Below are 7,061 nucleotides of genomic sequence, written 5' to 3' on the forward strand. Positions count from 1 at the left end.
ACAAAGTAGAGAAGATTCATTCTTATAAAAGTTGTCCTCCAAATAGCTGAGTATCTTTTTGTCTTTAGCTAGAGGGCATACTATATTCAAAAGTTACTGAAATTAATTATCCTCCCTCCCCTATGATTGTTATTCATTTAAAATACAGTTGGATCATCCATTTCTGTTTCTTTTTAATTTTACTGTTGTCCCTATCAATTTGCTTTTTGAATATGTAAAATATTCACTTGATTCCTAAAATCAAAACCATACAAAAGCACCAAAAAAGCACAACTCCCTCCCCATCCATCCGCCTTCTTCTCTCCCTCCCCTCGTAGGGAACCATATTCAATAGTTTCTTGTGTATATGAAGTATTATAGATTTTTAAATAAATGATCACAATGTATTTGTTTTCAAATAATGCATTCCTCTTAAAACCCACAGTGGCCATTACAGTGTCTATCACTGCTACAGGTGCAAAGTAACTTCTATTAAAAATCTTTGTTGTTATTGTTAAGCCTCATCTGAGGACATTTTTCCATTGATATTTTAGAGTGGAAGGGAGGAAGGGGAAGAGGGGGGGAGAGAGAGAGAGAGAAACATCGATGTGAGAGACACATCAATTGGTTGCCTCCTGCACAACCCCAACCGGGGTGGGAATTGAACATGCAAACCAGGCATGTGCCCTTGACCAGGAATCAAACCCAAGACCCTTCAGTCCTCAGGCTGACGCTCTAACCACTGAGCAAAACCTTCCAGGGCAAAAATATCTTTGTATTTATATGCTCAATTTCTTTCAAGTCTTGTTCACCAAAACTGCTTGAGCTTCGAATCATTGGTTTCGGATAACACCAGGTATTGCTGATTACCTGTTCCTCGGAAACCTCCCCAGGAGGGTATGCTTGCTGTTCAGACTGCCGACCATCCTGATAGTTTATAGTCTGTGGCTGATGTAAAGGAGGAAAAAGACAATCCTCCCTCCCTGCTGCTGCCTTTGCTGCCTCACTTGTGCGAACCTGAAAGTATCAGCTGCTGACCAAGCAGCTCCATCTCTGTTGCCTCTGGATGTCTGCTATGGCCCCCGTCCCGACTCTGGCTCTGGCGGTGGATTCTGAAGATGAGAAGATAAGTTCAAGAGTCTGAGGAAAGAACTCCACCATCCAGCTAGGGAAGTACCTGATGAACAGGTAGTACTTTCCTGTTGTAGCAGCTACTGGAAATAAGGCCACTTATGGCCACAATGCAGAGGTAGGAACCAGAGGTGAAAAGCTGCAGTCTCAATATATAAATCAATGTCTTGTTTGTGATGGACAATGGACCCAGAATAGGTGCCGCTTGGACTCTCATATGGAGCAGTAAAATGGTGCAAACAGCAAACTAGGTGCCAGGAATCCAGAAGGCAAATCCCTGGAGGTAGTGACACCAAAGGAATGCCACATAGCTTCAACCCGATGAAGTCAACCAATGCTGACAGAACCCAAGAACCCAGCACAAAGGATGTGGCTTTTCTGCTTCCGTATCTTCTTTCAAATATCCTAAAATTATAAATAAGTAGACTACTGCAGAAAGTATCTTTCAAATCAAGGCAAATTATTCTTCCACATACCAGCCTACAAATCTGAAAGTCGTCCTTGACTGCTTCGAGGTCATACAGGAAGGAGCCAGTGCGGCAGAAGAAGGGTCAGCAAAGAGAAAGGGCACAGTCAGTAAAAGACCTTAGACAGAGGTGCCTTGTAAAGCCCACTGGAGCTGGTGGTGCTGAACATGGTCCCGCCTGACCCGGAGCCCCCTCGGTGGCTGGTATGTTTTTGTGAGGATCACATTACTAAGTAAAAGCATTTGTAAAGGAGTAAAAGACACTTCAATGCAAGTCAATATTTGTATCTGTGGCTGGAATTAACCAGAGAACATTTACAAAACAATTGGTTACTACAACCTTGCTCAGCTATTTATTGAGGACTATATAAACAATGAAGTCCTCATTGTATAGAGTGGGTTCTCGAACAAGATTGCATAGCTCACTTTCTCTCCCACTAAATACAACTCTATACTCTGCTCAGTATTTCACTGGCAATATTAGAGACCTGAAATCTAGATAGAAAGAGGTAAATTAGCCAGAGACCTGCACACTTGAACAAATCAGCAATATCCTTGCATTTTCATTTATATCCCACACACCCCCAGACAGGATGCCAGAGGGACTTGCAGCCACAGCCACCAAGAGGCAAGTACAAAACACACAAGAAAGCGTGCTCTCTCCAGTCAAAAGATCAGGAAAAGAGAAGTTTCACCCAGTAACAAGCCCCGGCCATCGCTCCTGCACCCAGGCCTGCTGGAAGTCTGATTCCCTCACAGAAGCAGAGCACTGGGCTGAGGGGTCCCAGCTCCATGTCTGGACATCAAACATCAGAAGCAACAGTAAAACCTGATGGCTCTCTGCCCTCGAAGTGGCCAAAGAAGAGCCAGGACCAGCAGCTTCTTCTCCTCTCCCCATCAAAGGGTCACTCAGCAACAGCAGGACCCCAAGAAAGTGCCTCCACCACCACAGTCAGCACCAAAACAAACTGCACAGGAGCCACACAGCGCCAGAAAACCAAGACAATCCAGATTAACTTTGCTAGGGCTCAGAACATTAGTCTGACATTGAAACTAAAGTCAGTAAAAGTTCACCAAACCGATACGCTAATCTCAAACAGAACGATTGCAAGCTGAAAGAGAAGATCCTTGTATAATCCTGGGCTGGTACCTACCTACTAATTGCTAAAGAACAGAGTACAGCAAAAGGTGGCAGGATAGATTTGACTCTAAAGAGTAGAAAACAGCAAAGGTGACAGGACATCACTTCCATGATTAAGCTTTGTAAGGTGTTACTTTTATCTTACTAGCTGTCTCTCCTCCTCCTCTCCCTCCCCTCCCCACCCCTCCCCTCCCTCCCCTCCCTTCCTCTCCTCTCTCTCTGGCTTTGATAAATAAATTTCCATATTAAAGAAGCCCAAATGGCAGGAAACTGAGCATGGTGTCTGGTCAACAGCCAACAAGAAACCAAGGCCTGAAGTCCAACCATGAACAATGAACCGACTCCTGCCAACAACATGCAGGTAAGCACAGAAGTTTATTCCTCCCCAGCTGTACCTTCAGATGAGCCCCCCAGGCCCTGTTTGGCCCCTTCATTGAAGCCTTGAGAGAGATTATGAAGCAGAGCAGCTTGTTAAGATGTTACCAGACTCCTGACCAACAGAAACCGTGAGATAATAAATGCACGTGGTTTAAACTGCTAAACTTTGGTAATTTGTTACCCAGCAATAAATGACGGAGACATGCACTTTATACTATCGATTATCATTATCCAGGAAACATTCTAATTGTGTGGACAATAAATTCCTTACAAATTGAGGTAAGCGATCTAAAAGACAAATCCCAAAACACTAATTTATTTTCACCCACCTTCCTTCACCTGCTAGAAATCAAGTAAAAGAAGCCACAGTAATGTTTAGGGTAATACAAAAGTTAACTATTTTCCCTTTATGTTAGCTGTTACCAGTACTTAAAATAAATGTTTGCAGTTTAAAGGGTTAACTCGCCAAAACCTGAAGGCTTTGAATATGTTGATTCCTCCAAAGACCATTTGTAGGATGGATGAAGCCCCCCAAGTATCTGGGAACTTGTTTCTGCATCCATCACTCAGGCAGGTGCTTGGTACAGTGGGGAAAGCTTAAGGGGAAGCAGTACAGAAAGGACATCAGCTCACCATCTGAGTCTCCGCAGGGTAAGTGCACGCATAGCATTATAGTGCTCTGACTTATTCCTCTATTAGAACAAATTTGATAGGCATTAAATGTACATTGTAGAAGTCTCTCTTACCCACCCATGTCTCACTGACAGTTTCCTTTCAAATGCAAAGACTGCCCTTGTCTGCTGAATGTGGGTGTTCTTGCTGCCTGAAATTGATATGCAGAGATACTGGGAGAATCTGCATGCAAGGTTTGAAAGCTTCCCTAAAGGATGATTTCCCTTAAAGAAAGCAATGCTAGCTGTTATGGCAAACAAATACCAACAGTCTTATTGCCTTCGTGTGGTAGAAGTCTATTCCTTGCTGGTGTCCAGACGAATGCAGGTGTTCTGAGGTGGTGGGGGACTTCCCGGTGTTTACTCAACTGTGCCTCTGGTCGCCTGCCAGTCTCCAGAGCCGCGGAGGCCTCTTGCTCCAGCCTTGGCAAGTCTGCGGGAAAGCAGCGGATCACAGGAGAAGATGCTCATGGGCCAGTTGTGGAAATAGTTCACAAAACCATCAGACAACAGCCAGTCTAACGGCCCCACCAAACTGCAAGGGACGCTGGGAAGCGAAGTGTACGTTTGTGTCCAGCAACAGAAGAAAATGAGTATTGGTAAATGCCTAGCAATCTATGCCACAGGGATAGAGAAAAAGTGTGCACCATCGGTGTAAAGAGATTTAGTTCCACAAAAACATAGTACCTAAGTTAATGTAGCTTAAATACAACATGATCAGTATTTTTTTAAAAAGGAAATATATTTTCAAGAATTCTTTAACATCTAAATTATAGAAAATAGTGCAAAATGTGGCCCAGCCGGTGTGGTTGAGCATGACCCATGCACCAAGAGGTCACCGGTTTGATTCCTGGTCAGGTCACATGCCCAGGTAGTGGGCCTGATCCCCAGTGAGGGGCATTGCAGGAGGTGGCCAATCAATGTTCTCTCTCATCGACGTTTCTCTCTCTCTCTCTCCCTCACTCTTCCTCTCTCTCTCTCTCTCATGTCAATAGAGAAAAAAAAATTAATAAAAATAAAATAGAATAATGCAACATGTAAATTGCAAACATGTTTTTTTTTCTAATTTTAACGTGTTGTGTTCATTTTTTAATCCTCACCCAAGGACATTTTTCCACTTTTTGTTCAGATAGAGTGGGAGGAAAAGAAAGGAAGACAGAAAGAGAGAGAAACATCAACATGAAAGGGACACATGGAGTGGCTGCCACCTGCACACCCAAGCAGGGCCGAGGACAAACTGCAGCCGAGGTACACTACCCTAGCAGGAACCAAACCCGGGTCTCTCTGGACCACAGGCTGACGGTCTAACCACTGAACCAAACCGGCCAGGGCTCTAATTTTAACTTTTGATAGTAGTCATTTAGTCTATTTCTTAATTATCTCGGAAAAGTTATTTTTCTTTCCTCCACCCTGTTTTCCCTTTGATAGCTTATTTTCCCTTACCATATTATTAAAGGAAACTCTAATTTTTTTTTTTTAAACTAAGTTGTGAATGAGGTCATTCATTTTTCAAAGGGCCCATTTGGATATATGTCTTAGATTGGATCAACTTTTCAAAGGATATTTATTGTGGCCAAGCGACACATGCTCCCCTCACACATATCTGAAAGAGGCTAAGTCCTGCCTCTTGGGCCGCAGAGCGGTTGTGGTATCTCAGAGTTCAGCTGTTACCGGAAGTGAAGTAAGTGACCAAGGAGATGGAAGAAAATGGAAAAAACCCAACTATAACCTGTTGCCAGCTTCAACTAGCAGTATTTAGTGACTGCCCATAGAACATCAGTGGCCAGAGTATCTGAAGGGAAGCTTGTCACACATTATATGCTACAGCCTAAACTGATCTCTTGGTCACGACCTTTACAAACCTCTCTGGCTATGAGTGTCAGAACGTACACTTGATCTGGGATGAATGTTCTTTTTTTTATTTTTTATTTTATTGTTGAGAGTATTACAGGTGTCCCCTTTGTTTCCCAGTCCATCTAGCTCCTACCACACCCCAGGCTTTTACCTGCCATTGTCTGTGTCCATGGGCTATGCGTATATGCCTATGAGTTCTTTGATCTGCAACGCTTTGTATTGTTCTCTGGGTTTGTTTCCTGGGAAAGAGGTCATGGTGGGCCTGCACTTCTGAGTAACCTGGGTAACCATAAACCTGTAAGTGGCATTGCCTGCTCACAGAGTATTATGAAAAATAGTTGTTCAGGGAAAAACTGTGGTTTATTCTATTCTATTATTTCTTATAGAACCTGAAGGCTTATCTATGTCTTTGTCTTTTTGCAGCTTGTGTACATGCCTTGGAAATATTAACATTTCTAAAATAAACTTGAATGTTGAATTACACATAAGTATCATTAGAGATTGGACATCAAGTTGTATTTAAACATGTGACATCTACAGAGGCATAATCACCTGCTCTGTTCCCTCTGCCCTACACCCACTGAAACCTCTCTATGAAATCTGATTATTCTGAAGTTATTTTTAGAAAAATTCTTCAAGTATAAAATGTATAACATATCACTTATACATACATGTAATATATCTGCAGCTAATATCTAGTTGGCCTACTAACCACTTATTTTAAATGCAATATTCACACTTAGAGTGAATGATAAGTAAGATCTTACCTAACTATGCTTTGAGGGTGTGTGTGTGCACATGTGTTTATATGGCCATATGCACATAAATCCTTCAGACATCATCAAATAATGGGTTTGGACAGTGGGCATTTCATATCGAGAAACTGGCCATTATCTGATGCAGTTTTGTTCCTCAACTTTGAGAAAGTAGCCAATGTTTGATTAGCAAGGATTTTTCATTAAATATATCTATCTAAAACTATTTGGTTCCAGAAATATCAGCTTTGGGGGGAAATAAATGTCAATGAATGTATGCTTTCAGTTTTAAGCAACCGACTGCCCATTGAAATTGGTCAAAGGAATATTTCCCCACGTAATATGACATCCATTACTAGGTATTTAACAAGATTGGTTCAGTAGCCCAGTAACGTCCACAGTTTTGCACTAATCCTCTGTGACATCTTTAGCACCCCCTCATGGTTGCCATGTGGCTACCATGGTTCCAAGTACCATACCCTCCTGTAAATAACACCAGAAGTATAACGGGAAAGTGGAAATGGCCATATTTTGTTACCTAAGAAAACCTTTCCCAGAAACTTCCTCACAGATTTCTTATCGGATTCTACTGTCCTGAATTAGTTTTTGTGCCCACACCCTTGCTATAAGGAAACCAGTTTTCTGGCACTTTAAACCTCCATCATAAGTAAGCTACGTTAGCAAGA

General features: G+C 42.4%; 1 pseudogene; it reads right to left on the bottom strand.

Moving 5' to 3' along the window:
• Positions 1–714: 714 nt before the first annotated feature.
• LOC118615913 lies at positions 715–1,746 on the bottom strand (annotated as a pseudogene).
• Between the last annotated feature and the right edge of the window lie 5,315 nt (positions 1,747–7,061).

Source organism: Molossus molossus, unplaced genomic scaffold (assembly GCF_014108415.1).
Source record: "Molossus molossus isolate mMolMol1 unplaced genomic scaffold, mMolMol1.p scaffold_m16_p_1, whole genome shotgun sequence".
Lineage (NCBI taxonomy): Eukaryota > Metazoa > Chordata > Mammalia > Chiroptera > Molossidae > Molossus > Molossus molossus.